The sequence below is a fragment of the Papaver somniferum genome, chromosome 1 (assembly GCF_003573695.1).
Source record: "Papaver somniferum cultivar HN1 chromosome 1, ASM357369v1, whole genome shotgun sequence".
In the NCBI taxonomy this organism is placed as follows: domain Eukaryota; kingdom Viridiplantae; phylum Streptophyta; class Magnoliopsida; order Ranunculales; family Papaveraceae; genus Papaver; species Papaver somniferum.
In genome coordinates, this window is record NC_039358.1 from 28,744,077 (window position 1) to 28,759,619 (window position 15,543).

The 15,543-nt window shown below is 36.3% G+C and overlaps 1 pseudogene; it reads left to right on the forward strand.

Annotated features, from left to right (window-relative positions):
* The first annotated feature begins 7,328 nt into the window (after positions 1-7,328).
* On the forward strand, positions 7,329-13,668 carry LOC113281994 (annotated as a pseudogene).
* Positions 13,669-15,543: the final 1,875 nt, after the last annotated feature.

Consider the following 15,543-nt stretch of genomic DNA (forward strand, 5'->3'; position numbering starts at 1 on the left):
AATATGTGTAGCTGAAATTGATTAAGTGAATATAAAGATATTGTTCTAGGTTAGTGACTAGTGAGTCTGTGGTGTTGAAAGAATATGAGGTTGATTAATCTAGTGGTGGTTTGTGATTGGTGTAACTGAGATTACTCAGACTTACAAAGAAGTTAGATGATTGTTAAGTTTAGATACCATTGCAGGGAAAAGTTAAATTGGTGGTGAATTTAAATGGATATGGTTGGTATGTGCTTGAGCTGTATTGTGGTTAGGTTTGTGCTGATCACATGGAAAGGATATAGGAGGGCACTGAGTCCATTTGAACCAATTGTGAATGACTTTAGAATACAACTGCAGTTGTAGATGGAACAAAAATTGAGTTTTTGAATTAGTATTGATGTTGGCTTCATGGAGCTGTGTTGATTTGTAGTGAACTGAATAAGAGAACTTGTTAAGTAGTTTGTAATTGTGATAAACTGAATTTAATTAGAAACAACATGGTTGGGTTGCATCTGTTGAAATTTGGATGTGCAGGTGGAAGTTAAGTAAGAGGATTTGGTCTTGTCGTTGATGAATGATTGTTTGTTTGAGGGATGTAAGACGAGTTAGCGTTGGATTGAAGTGGTCCGAGGCAACTCATGGGTTAGCTACAACTATGGACTCTGTATGTGTAGGTAATAATGAAATTGAGTTGACAGAACTTGCAAAGAAGAATAGTTTCAATGTCGGTGACTAAAAGAAGTGAAAGTGTTGATTGTTGTGGATGGAGTAAGAATTGCACCTCAGGCATGATGGTAATAATCATTTTGGTTTAATCCTCTCTGTTTTGTGATGAGCCATCTTTAGTGCCTATGGCATGTGCAACGGCTCAGGCCAGTGGTCATTCTCTGCGGTCAGATGTCTGACTGATTTACCTTGTCTGACTCAGTTTGTCTAACTGAGTTGATTATGTGACCAGGTGTTGAACCATCTGATTTGACTCAGTGCATTAACCAGGACTTGACTGTTGACCAGACTTGACTTTTGACTCTGACCCTGACAGACGTTCACCGCTAATTGACCCTTTTGACTATTAGTGACCGTTAGTTGACCCGAATGGACTGGTCCTTAGATTATCGGGCCGGTTACTTAGGCTTAGGGCTAGTTTCTTATTTTGATGATGTGGACCCTTATGGTCCGAATTAGTCTTTGGTTCCTTCTATAGAGTTGTATATCTTTTTAAGACTTATTAAATGGACTACGAAACCAACATAATTGGATTAGTAAACTCTTAGATATGCTAAAGGTAGAAATTGTAAACCATAAATAGGTTTAGAAACATTAGATAGTTTACCTAGCCATTAACTGGAACTTGTATGATTATTATGTGAGCCCTTTTGGCTAAGCTCTTAGAGTGCTTGTGTGATTAACATTCGGTTATTATTAAAAAATATCGATCCAAAAGATGAGGCAGTGGATTGTGGATTTCGAGGTAGACATGGTTTGCCTACAAAACAGGTGGGAACTCTTGTAACTTTCTTATAATCATTAAGTTACTTGTATTTTTCTAATTATTAAGTTTCCGTTTAATCTGCGAGCATGGTGAGTCTTTGATTCTTTTGAACAAGTTTGTATGAAATTGAAATGAGTATGTTGCTTGATATGTGTGATATGGTCTCCTCGTGGAGAGTATCTGTGTATCTCCATATCTTCTCACTTATTAGGTGTGGAATTGGCGCTCAATAGTATCAAATCGGTCCGACGTGACCCAATAATAAGATATTAGGGGTGGAATAGGCTCTCAATATTATATATACTTATTTTATTAGGGAGACTAGTTGTATGCATATTATGGCTTGGTTGTTCAGTCTTAGTAGTTTGACTGGATTATTATGAGTTGAATCTATAAATTGGATCATAGTAATCAAATTTATTTTTATTTTTTCTATACTTTGATGGTGATACATGAACCATGGGATGTAAGCATTTCGTGAGGATAGCGTTATCATTTGAGACTGGGGTTATTCTAACATCTTATTCTCCTTAGAGCGAGACGAGGTTAAAATAGCATATGTTTAGGTTGTTGGAACTCGTATCACGTAGATCCATCTGGTGGTGGATCTTTTAGCCAGTGTCTGTAGTGGCTTAATACAGTTCGATGTTCAATTTTGGACGAGGCCCTGGGATTTTTCTGCAGCTGAAGTTTCCTCATTAATAAGACTTCTGGTGTCTTGTGTTTTTCCCTTTCCGAATTTTAATATTTATCTTTATAATAGAAAAGGCACAAGCACTACGTAATCAATCTTAGTAGATAAGTCCATATTGATTGTATAAGACTCGTTTTTGTAGAATTCGTATCTTGAAAGAATAGATAACAAGTTTCATATTTGGCAGAATTCCGATCCGATTATTTGGATACGACTAGATTGATCTTGGATATTGAGTTTTAAGATCATCCAAGCACTCTTTTAAACAGTTAGGTTCATGAACTCTATTGTCTTGACTTTCTGATATTGGATAAAAAGAGATATAAAATCTATATACATATTGTTCAAGGATCACTAAGTTGGTCTACTTGCAATTGTATTAGGTTTTATCCATACAGGTTATCGGACGAAAAAGCTAGTGGTGTACTTGGTACCCCTTCTTTTCATAGTGTTTATCTTGTATTTAAACCACCTACGTCATCAAATGAAGTCTTGAAAGATGTACTCTTAAATGTTCATGTTTATTGCCCACTCTTGGCTGGAAGGTTTGTAGCTGATAATCTAGTCCGAACATGTATCGTTCTAAATAACGCCGGTGTTCGCATAATTGAAACTTGCATTCCCACAACAGTGACAGAGAAACTCCCATTCGATGCATCAACATATAATAGTCATCTTCTTCTATTTGTACAAGGAGTTAAAGAGTTGTTTCAAGTTCAATTAAATCGGTACGAGTGTGGTGGTCTAGTTTAGGCTTCACTCTCATCATAGCATTATTGAAGGCCAATCAATCGATCTTTCTTTGTTTCATGGTTTAGAATAGTTCATGTCTTAACATAAATATATTTCCTTATCATGATCGACTTGCTGTCTCTCAACCAAGAAGATGACATACATAGTGAGTTACGGTTGTCTTTGAAGAACCAAAAACCCAATCCTGGGTGGTTTACTATTGGGTTTTCCCAATTTTACCAAGTTACGGTTGGGAGTCCATCATCATCATCTAACTGTATACAGTAGAACCTCTATATAAGAATATAATAGGGACTACAAAAAAATATTCTATAGATGTTATTCTTATATGGAGGTCTACCTTGAAAATATCGATAAAATTTTGTTAAATATGTACCTAGGAAAAATATATACATACGCATAGGAAACATCAAAATTTACCTCGGTAACATAACTACTTAGTTTAGTTTTACAAATAATACTGTAGCGCCTCCTAAGCTAGCAGCTGACTAATCCAGGAGATTAACTATAAAATGAGGCACTAACGATTTAAATCATCTATTTAAAACACTAAGAAAGAAAATTCTAAGCAAAGATTAACCCGAATCTAAACCCTCTCTACCAACACAAACAACTTCATCATCATTTACAATAGTAAACATGTTCTATTTCTGCATAATGAACACCAACAACTCATTCACCAACCTAAATCATTCATCTAATTCTTATCAGAATAAAGTTTCCTCCACATAAACTACAACCACAACCAGGTCCAATACTTCTCACTTAAGTTGCATTCTACATATAAATCCTAATCACCATTTTCAACAGCTGCAACTACTTAATGAAATCTTCACTAGCTTAAACTGCAACAACTGCAATCATCCTCTTAACCCATTTAAGTCTTCGACACTGTCCTTATAACATCTTATACATTATTAGTTCCACTAACCCAGCTTCTTTCACTTCTGCCATTGAAGTTCAGCCCGACAGTCACACACCATCAAACCTTATTTGATAATCATCATTCAACAACATTACCACTTCTCTTTCTCAATAACACAGTCACAGAATTCTAATTCCAAACCACTAATAACTGCCTTAATTCTCAATTCATCTTCCTCCCAATACTATTCAACTAATTTCCAATTACAAAATCAAACCCTAGTTTCCATTTCTCATTTGCAGAATCTTAAAATCAACACCCAACTTCAATCCTCTAACCAATTCATCTTCTTCGTCTGCTGATTCCCGATTCAAACACCCTAATTCTCATGAACCCTAATTCCCAAATTGATTTGATAAATAAACTAAAATTAAATCCCTATACAACTATCTCCTCTCAATTATGAACAAACCCATGTAATAAATCGATGAAAGAACAACAATTTCATAAAGAAATATCAAAAAAGAAACCCTAATTAAAACTCGGATTTACCTTTTCTATTTGATTCATCATCAGAACAACTTCAGAACATCAATTGAACATCAACCCCTTTGTTTTACATCTGTCAATGACTCATTATGCTTTTCAATTGCATACGAACTCAAACTCAGAATCCCATCTCTTTGATTCTCTTTGATTTATCACTTCAATCAAACCCTAACAATCTCTAATTGTTCTCCTTCAAGATTCACGACAATAACGTCTCCCCTCATCATCTACACAACATCACCAATCGATTCTCTCAGTCGAAATTCGCAGAAGAAGGGAAAGAAGAGAGACAGAAAAGAAGAGGAAAGAAGAATGAAGAAGAAATAAAGAGAGAAAATGAGATTTTATCCTCTCGATACAGTAGATAAGACCGACCAGAACTATGAAGGCACCCAGAAGATTGATACATGCATCCAGGCGGTTTGACAAAAAAATGACTATTTTCCCCTCATACAATTATGATGTTATCCTCTTCGTCCGGTATCCGAATGACACGCTTGAGTAGTCCACATCGCGCAACTTTTCGAGATATATCTATTGGTACTAGTTTCGTGCCTAGATCGTTGTTGGGTTAATTTCTATTAATTAACGTTCGTGTCAAACTAATCGAATCATTATCGGCTAATTCGGCTCTTGATCATCTCTAGATCAATTCTTGACCAGTCTAATAGAGTTGACTAGCTTGAGGGTCCTTACAAATACAATCAATACAATTTTTTTATCGATTTATGCAAAACAAAGCATCAATCCCACTTAGAAGTAAAAAAATCCTGCAAAATGGTTACAAGAATCTGTTCATGTCAAACTATGATGTATGACAAGATCTGTATTATATTTATGTATTATAATGTCAATTATTCTTATATGGAGGAAAGTTCCTTAAGACAGGATAAAAGAAAAGACTTATTCCAATATGAAGTTTATTCTTAAATATAACTGGCCCAAGTCGGGACCAGAAACTTGTATTCTTATATGGAGGTTATTCATATATGGAGTATTCTTATACAGTATCTATAGTATTTGTTTTACAGTTGGCTACGAAGATAAAAACCCAACGGAATACTGGTTTGGAAAGCTAAAAAATTCAATCTTTGGTTGGGTGAATCTTGATCTCCATCATGACGTACGTAAAACTTGATTTTTCTATCATACAAGTATTCATCCACCTCAAATTTCTCACAAGAATCACTCAATTTTATTATCTAATCTATATATATTAACTAACTTAATTAAACGTTTAACATTACTCAAACAAAGACAATTTAGCTATTATAAAAATATTTAAATAATGGGCTTTTAATTTTATTTACGGGTTGCAAAAGAAACCTGTTTTAAGGCATAATAAAATGTTTTGAGGCATACTAAATGATGATACCATTTAGGGTATGCTTATAAGGGGTGTCCTAGCCATGATGATATTACTAGGTTACCCTTTAATTAGATTAAATTATTTAAATACCCTTCAATTTTATTAAGAAATTAATCTAAAACTAATTAAATTACTTAAATATCTTTAACTAAATTAAAAACTTAAATCAGAACTAATAGGAAAAAAAACAGTTTAATTTTTTTCGATTAAAATATTTTGATCATCAAGTAAAACCAAAACTAGAGACATTTGAGTGCGAAATCCAAATCGCGATTGCTCTCAGATGCATATTAGAAGGTATTTGGAACAAACTCATCTTGTTTTTGACTGTTTTTGTTTTGTTTAGATTTAGAAGATAAAAGTAGGGTTTACAGATATTGGTTCGACCCAAAATTATCAGACGAACCTAGCTTTGTTGTCCGTTTTTGCTTCTTCAGAAGATCAGTTCGGCTGATCTTGCAAATACAATTTGAGCTGAACTTAGGTTGTTGTTTAGGAAAATATTAGGTTCGTCTGATTCGACTTTGGTTGGTTTGCGGCAGAAGATTCATTGATGTTCCACTGGTTTTGGTATTACTAAATATTTGAGCCGAACATTGTACTGTAAGTCGCCTCTTAAACTATAAAGAATAATCTTAAGGTTCGGCTAACAATTATAGATTTCGAATGAGCCGAACCATAAACAAAAATTCAAATTCCTGGGTTCGGCTTTAATTTTAGAAGCCAAATGGTTCTTCGCGCGTAAAGTTCCGCCTTTAGTTTTCAGCCGAACCTAAAACAGATCTCTGAAAAATCAAATTTTTTGATGAATCCAACCTAAAGAAAGGAGACTAAACATCTTATAAAACTATACTTGTGTGTAATTAGCATAAAATTCTCAGATTTCTCATAAATCTTTAAAATCTAGGTTTTTTTTTCACTTCTTCTTCCTCTCAAAATTCCAAACTCTCTCACAGAAAACAAATTTTTTCTACTAATTACTTAACTTTAATCAATCTTTAACAACACTAATTAATCATAATCATTATCATTAACACTAATTAAATAAGGGTATACTTGCCATTATTAAAAATGGGTGGATAAGGGATGATGATCATTTTTATCTAGTGACCTTATTTTGTCACCATTTTTTTTTGATAAGCGAAAACTGGACTCATGCCCCTACCCGAACCCAGCCAGTTGGACTGTCCCCACTGCCAGATCCAACATCGCTAAACCCACTATACAACTAATCTATTACAAACCTTTACGGCGGCGGGGATTGAACCCCTGACTTCATCCTTACTGGAGTTGATGGAATACCCTTGAACTATGCTCTTGGATCCAAATGGTATGCCTTATCGAGTGACTCTATTTTGTCACCATTTGGTATACCTTATCTAGTGACCCTATTTTGTCACCATTTGGTATGCCTGAAAAAAAATCAGCATGCCTCAAAACAGGTTCCTTGTAAAACCCCTCTACTGTTTCATAAGCCCTTATATAAGGTTTCATTCAGACTACCCGGTGGGCCGTAGACTAGCCCTCGTGGGCGGGTAGGTCTACCCTTAGAGTTCCGTCATATATATAAGACAGTGAATCGGTGATCCACTGATCCTAATATAAACTTCTAGGGTTTTACCTCGTGAGCAATCTCAGCTATCGCGTCCAATTTTGGCGTCTACTAGTTTGGGAAATTACTGAGTTTCCTTCTTCCTTTAATCTCATCACAATCGCTTAATCTCAATACAATCGCTTAATCTCAATACAATCGCAAGTTGAGTAATTCTGGATTTTACCCTATAGTTTTTGAATTTCTTGCTTTTTGGTATCTGAATACAACTTGTTTAGTTTGTTTAATGGTGAATTTGATTGATCTCTGCACTAAGTTCCCCTGAATTTTGTCAGTTGAGTTTCGCCAGTTTGCTTGCAGATCTAATTTGTTCCTGTAAGCAGTTCTATGTATTTTTCTGTTCAGGGTTCAGGGGTCACTATTACCTTTGCACTAGAGTTTGTAATTTTTCCAGTATCTTTCATAGTTATGCCCTTATGATGAATACTGAATTAAAAGCTATGGGTTTGACATCCAAGTGAGGCTTTTTATTGTCATAGTTACTCTGATGGGGCAAGTCAAGTCAGTTTTTAATGTACTTGTGTTGGGGAAGAATGATGATCTTCATTGTGTTGATGTGCATCAAGTTTAAACCTTGTTATGCCTTTTGAAATAGAATAGTGTCACTCTGTTGCAATTTATTCTTGAAATAATATTGTGATTATTCACTCAGGTTCTGCCATTATATTGGTGTACTTTCTTTCTTAATTATCCCCCTGTGATGAATACTTAATCAAGAGCTATGGGTTTGACATCCAAGTGAGGCTTTTTATTGTCATAGTTACCCTGATGGGGCAAGGCAACTCAGTTTTTTCAATGTGTTTTTTTTGTTGGGGAAGAGTGAAACTCCTCATTGTGTGTATCTGCATGAGGTTTAATCCTTGTTATGCCTTTTGACATAGAAAGTGTCACTCCGTTACAATTTATTCTTGAAATCATTCTGAAATTATATTGGTGTACTTTTTTTCTTAATTATGCCCCTTGTGATGAATACTTATCTAAAGCTATGGGTTTGACATCCAAGTGAGGCTCTTTTGTCATAGTTACTCTGATGGGGAGTATCGTTGTGTTGATGTGTGTGGCTTAAACCTTGATAATGCCTTTTGACATAGAAAATTTTCACTTTGTTGCAATTTATTCTCGAAATCATATTGTGATTTTTCACTTTGTGCCTTCATGTTCATTTGTTTAGTGATTTACTTTTTTTGTTTTTTGTTTTTGTGTTGTGGCAGAATTAAGAAGCAAGATTCAGAAGGTTGTTGCACGACTGCAAAATTGTTCAAGGCTCATAGTCAGCCATCAGGTCAAGCAAGTTTGTGAGATCGAAACAAGGCTGTAGTACTGTACCAAGTAGATATTTGTATATTTAATACAGTTGTCAGAACGGGAGAAGGTAATTTTTACCATTGATGTATATTTCAAGTAGATCTCAATATTAACATCAGGAGAGAATTGAACTCTGCCTATTGTTTTGCAGTTTGTCCTGTGTTTCTTTCTTTCATTTCTTGCTCTTTTGGTGTTATAGATTAAGAGAGATTGAAAATTGTCTTAACCACTCTGATTTTTATTTAAAAATTGAGCATGAGAAAAACCCTGTTGAAATAAGCTTTTAATCCTAATTCAACTTTTGAATTCATTCTCTTGATCGGAATCTTGAAGTCAACATTGTTAAATTGGTGCAGAAACTATGGCGGGCGGTCAGGTAGTTATGTGTGCTAGGTATAAGAACAATGGTGTCAAGGATCCTGGTGTTCAAGGAGTTCTAACTATGACAGAGGACAAACTTGATTTCTTGCCTGATGATCGTAAGCCATCTGCAAGACTCAATGTAGGGTTTAGATCCATTGAACGTCAGAGATTTAGCCAAAAACAAGCGCTGCTAATGCTTATACAGGAACCTACAACTGGGAGTGGTAATTACACATTTGAGTTAAATAAATTTGCTGAACGTGATATATGCCAAGATTTTGTTGGAAAGGTCTTTGGAAAGATCCAAGCAAGGGAATCATCTGCACTGGATGCCAAAGTGGATTCTGAGAATTCTGCAACTACACTGCATGATGAACAACTCAGTCCAGAAGAAATGGAGCTTCGGATGAAACTGCTAGCTGAAAATAGCGAGTTGCAGAAGCTTCATAAGCAATTTGTTATCGGTGGTGTTTTGCGCGAAGCTGAATTCTGGGCCACACGAAAGAAATTGCTTGCTGTTGATGTCAACAAGATGTCTAAACCGCAATGCTTGCGGATATCAGGCCACTGACAGATGGCCGGACAAACAAAGTCACTTTCAGCCTAACTCCAGAGATCATTCAGCAGATTTTCACTGAAAAACCAGCTGTTCACCAGGCATTTCTGAAATTTGTCCCAAGCAAGATGACTGAAATGGATTTTTGGACGAAGTACTGTAGAGCAGAGTTTCTCCATAGAACAAAAAATGCTGTTGCTGCTGCGGCTGAAGCTGCTGAAGATGAGGAGCTGGCTGTCTTCTTGAAGCAGGATGCAATATTAGCCTGTGAAGCTTGCCAGAAGATCAGGCGTGTTGATCCAAGTTTAGATATGGAAGCTGATGAAGGGGACGATTACATACATCTTTTGGATCATGGAATTTATCGTGATGGATCCAAGGAGTTTACTGATTCCGAATATGACAAGTATAAGAGGACTCTGGCACAAGATCTTAACCGACATGCAACAGTTGTTTTGGAAGGACAGACTTTGGATATGGATCTAGGGGACACAAGAACTGTAGCAGAAGCACTTGCCAAGTCCAAAAAGGCTGACTTTGCTGCCCAAATATCTGATGAGAAGGCAAATCACTATCGTTCGGAAAGGGCTTATCGAATGGCTGTGATTGAAGATCTTCAACCACCACATAACCTTCCATTTGCACCTCTTCTTATTAAGGACCCACGGGAGTACTCCGATGCTCAACAAGCTAATGCACTCAAAGCTCTAGGAGATACAGAAACAATCAATTGTAATGTGAACACGGTGCAAGCATATGGGTTTTTAAGAAAGTCAATCTCTGAGATGAAGAGTGATCCTTTAATTAAGCCAGAAGTTGCTAGTACGGTTCTTATTGGATCATCTCAGCAGCTATCGAGTACCAAATATAATCTTGGGAAGAATCCACAGAAAAACATTCTGGATATATTTCCGAAGAAAACTAAAGAGGAGCTACTGCACTATTGGATATCCATTCAAGAATTGTTGAAGCATTTCTGGTCATCGTATCCTATTACAACAACATACCTTCATACCAAGGTAAGCAGACTGAGAGCGTCCACAGTGGATGATCAAACCTATAACTATGGTCCAGAGACGAGACACAGCGGGACGGAGTAAAGACTAAAAGCCGGACCAAAACCAAATTCCAGACTATATTTGGTCTGGGACCAAGACCAAAACTATATATAGTCGAGCGAACGTATAATGTTCGTCTGTCACCGGGCGGGTATATAATGTGATCCTGTTGATGGGACGTGCATATAATGTGATCCTGGTGATGGGGCGGGCATATAATGTGATCCTCATGAGGCGTACATATGAAGTTCGCCTGATGGCTGATGGGGCGTGCATATAATGTGATCCTGTGATGGGGCGGGCATATAATGTGATCCTGGTGATGGGGCGGGCATATAATGTGATCCTGGTGTATACTTTTTCCTAGCGACCAAATTTACTCTTCCACCCTAGTGTAACACCACGGACTAAACTTAAATTTGGTCGTTTTTTTTGGTCTTTGGTCTTTGGTTATGATCGCACCACTGCAGTTGCTCTGAAGGATGCCATGGCGGATATCTATCCCAAGCTGCAGGGAGTTAAGGAATCTGCACAATCAGATTTTAGGCATCAAGTTTTTCTCCTAGTTCAACCAATGGTGCAGGCTCTGGACGCTGCATTTACTCATTATGATGCAGATTTGCAGAAGAGATCAGTGAGGAGCTGAGTATGCTCAAATGGTTTTCAGGTTCAGTTTGGGATTTAGAGAATGGGAACTTTGGAGTTTCTTACTTTTCTGAACCTCAATATCATTGCAAACTGGGTGAGGTATAAATGCACTGCTTTTCTGTATAATATACAAGTTTATTTTGTTTACCTGTTATGAAATTCATTGCAGATTTTACCCTAGTTTATGATATCTGATATCAACTTGTTTAGTTTTGTCTTTGTTCTAGAATCTAGTTTTTAAACCTATCTATACTACTATCTTGTTTGGTCACTGTCACTTTTTTGATGTTCACACATGCACTCTTGTATGCTTCACATTAGAGTTTGTAGTTTATTCACTATCTTTCTTATGCGCTTGTGATGAATACTTAATCAAAAGCTATGGGTTTGACATCTAAGTGAGGCTTTTTTTGTCATAGTTACTCTGATGGGGCAAGTTAGTTTATAATGTGTTTTTGTTAGGGAAGAGTGACACTCTTCATTGTGTTGACGTGTGTGAGGCCCTTCAACCTAGGAAAGTGTCATTTTGTTCCAATTTATTCTTGAAATCATATTGTGATTATTCACGTTCTGCCATTATATTGGTGTACTTTCTTTGTTGATTACGCCCTTGTGATGAATACTTATCAAAAGCTATGGGTTTGACATCCATATGAGGCTCTTTTGTCATAGTTACTCTGATGGGGCAAGTTACTATTTAATGCTATGTGTAAGGCTTAGAAAAGTTACTCTCCATTTCTTATAAACATGTATGTGCTGCTATCTGTCTTCATCAACTTATTGGTTCGTATCATATATTGTTGGTTCTGTGATGATAGTGGTGAAAACGGATGGCTTGTTGATTGTTTTTTTACAATGCTGTCCTATAGCCACTTCAAATACAATAAAATTGAATGAACCATGTAGGACATTAGAAATCTTTTTAGTAGTTTAAATGCCTCCTGAATCACAAAATCTGGGATTTGATTTGCTTTGTTTTGTATTGTTAGTTAAAACTTAAATCGAATGAAAAAGGTTGGTTATTTATTTTACTGTTGGATATGTGACTAGAAATGGCATCTAGTTGGCATATGAAGAGAGGAATTATGAAGACCATCCACCACACCCTGCATCCATTTTAAAATGTTATCATTACCAATATCATCTGAAATATTTTTGTCCACACTGTTCTTAACTCTTAGAAATCAGTCTCAAAATAGATGTTGTGGAGTTTCCTGATGCATTGCCACATAAAGGACACCTGGAACCCTGTCTTTTAGTATTAAAACAGGATCTTGACTAGCTAGTTAGGTGCATAAAATTTTGAATTAAGAGAGATTGAAAATTGTCATGACCACTCTGATTGTTATTTATATAGTCTTTATTAAATAACAATCAACCCTAATAGGACAGAAAAGGACAGAAAAGCACAAAAATAGGACAGAAAAGCACAGACTTCTGATTGATGTTTTTTATTTATAGTGTAAGGCTTAACCTCGATAATGCCTTTTGGCTTATGATTATTCAAGTTCTTTCCCATCGTATTGTTTTTTTTTGCTGATGCTCGCTTTCTTAGTGAAAGGCTTAACCTCGATAATGCCTTTTGACATAGAAAGTATCAGTTTGTTGCAATTTATATTCTTGAAATCCTATTATGATGATTCCCCATCATATTGTTTTTTTTTTGCTGATGCTCGCTTTCTTAGTTATGCCCTTGTGATGAATACTTATCAAAAGCTATGGGTTTGAGTCGTTTGACATCCAAATGAGGCTCTTTTGTCATAGTTACTCTGATGGGGCAAGTTAGATAATTTGTTTGTGTCAGTGCAGAGTGAGGCTCTTCATTCTGTGAACATGTGTGGCTTAAACCTTGATAGTATCTTTTGACGCAATTAAGTTTCACTTTCTTACAGTTTATTGATGTACTTGTATTGTGAAGTCTCGAATGATATTGTGATTATTCACTTGTGCCATCATATTGATTTGTCAACTGATGTACTTTTTTTCCTGTGTTGTGGCAGAATAAAGAAGCAGCAGAAGCTATTTAAGAGGTTGTTCAAGGTCCATGGTCGGCCATCAGCTCAGGCAGGTGTGATAGATCGAAACATGGTTGTACACAGTGTGCCAAGTCCCAATACCAGGGCCGATGATGCAAAATTTCAGGAGGATGAAGTCTATGTAATTGTCAGAACAGGAGAAGGTAATCTTATTAACATCAGGAGAGAATTGAACCCTGCCTATTGTTTTGCAGTTTTTTTGTTCTCTGTTTCTTTCTTTGGAAGGATAATAGAGAACAACAAATATTCAAATTCAAGCTCATTTAATGTAAAACCTGTGTTTTTGGAGCTTCATTTAAAGAACTACGGGGCAGGGAACATTTCAAAATTGTAAACCCAGGGTTCCAATTTTTTACATTTTTTAGCAGAACTACGTAAATAAGTCACAAAATTATAAACCCACGGTTCCAATTTTTTACTTTTTTTTAGCATAACTGCATAAAGAAGTCACCATTGAAGGATGTCAACTCTGCAAATAGGGCATGTTTTTGAGCGTCCGTATTCTAACCATTGACAGATGCAATTGAGGTGGAAAAAGTGTTTGCACCTCCCGAGCTTACAAATTTTGCTGCTATTATCACCACTGTCTCTGAAATCCTCCAAACATATAGGGCAGGAAGCCAACCTATCTACCAATACCAAATCTATATAATCGGAAGGAGGTGGTCTCTGATGAGTATTTATCAAATAAGTTGAATCCACATTGCAGTCACTACAAGTTCTTCCTCCGTAAGATTGCTCTACATCATCCTCAGCATTGTCACTCACATTTATGATAATGATTTCAAGTTGATAAGCATATGGATCTTTTCGTGCTGCACCTGGTCGAGGAGGATGCATAACTTGTTGTACTCTCTGGAAAGGAGATGGTTCCTCCCGCCAAACATGGTCATACAAGCTGGCTGGACTTTTACAGAAAGAACGTAAAATACAATGCAGTACATAGCCGATAATGTAGAAGCCAATCCATAAACCAAATATGCAAGGCACAATATAAGTAATGAACATAACAATGTCATCATCATCTGATGACATATTTTATATATTGTGATTTTCTACCTTTAGAATCTTTAAAAGGAGTTGGTGGGTAAGATGCTGGTACGTCTGCAGATTGATTTGTTGCTGTTGCAAAACCAATCTACAAGGAAGTTTATATAACCCAATACATGCCAAAAATAAGTTATACTGGAAATGGAAAACCCAAAACCCTTCCTAATGTGCTAGAGAAGACCTATTGGGGAGTCCCTTGCATTATAATCAGGGCACCATTGAGCTAGTATGCTACTCCAAATATCACTTTTGAGTTTTGACAAATTTAAAGAACTTGTTTAAAACTCCTTCAGCAAAATGTGTGAGCGGGAATGGATAGGTTCGTCAAGTTCGATAAGCCCCAAATTTAAAATAAAGATTCCAAATTTAAATTTTTGAATTATACAACTGGTAGAAAAGAAATATAATTATGTGCCGATTATTTAGATTTTCATGTACAGAAAATCTTATTAGTTTTTGGGGTGATTGGAAGAATTAACACAAAGGAAGTTACAAGACATGTAGGGGCGAAATATCGCACAGAGTTAACCCACAACCTCGCACTCACTAAGACGACTATTAGCATAAGCGAGGGGAGAAATTAGGCGAACGTATAGCGACAAAAGAAACCAACACGAGAACAACCACACAACGAGCACAACACGAAGAGCACGAAGCTGCAACGTGAGAGACAACGACATCTTTCCAAAGCCTGACGAATAAGACAGAATGAACAGGAATCAGCTAACAGAGATTTGCACGTGAACCCAGTTGTCTTCTACCATGATGACCGTCTATATAAGGATTCAAATAATGAAGAGAGAGGCAGGTGGGAAAAGAATTCAGTCAAGAACAAGAGTAGAAAATCACCACTAGAGAAGAGAAAAAACACTAGAGTTATCTTATCACCATCATCTTCCTTATATGTATAAATCTTTGTGATATCAATAAGAACGTCATTTTTCTCCATACATAGCTTGTGTAAAGATCATATCTAGTGTCAAGGGGTGTATAATATCATTAATGTTTAAGTTTATTTTCATGACTTAGACTTATTGTTCTTATCACTTCTTTGGGTGTAGTTGTGGGATTTTCCACAACTACATTTTGGCGCTAGAAACAGGGAGGATTATCCTCGCCTGCTAGCTAGTGTCTAAAAACCATCATCTCAGAAAACAACTGTCTATCCTTACCTACAAATGTATTTCATCTTTTAGTGTTCAGACCGAAAT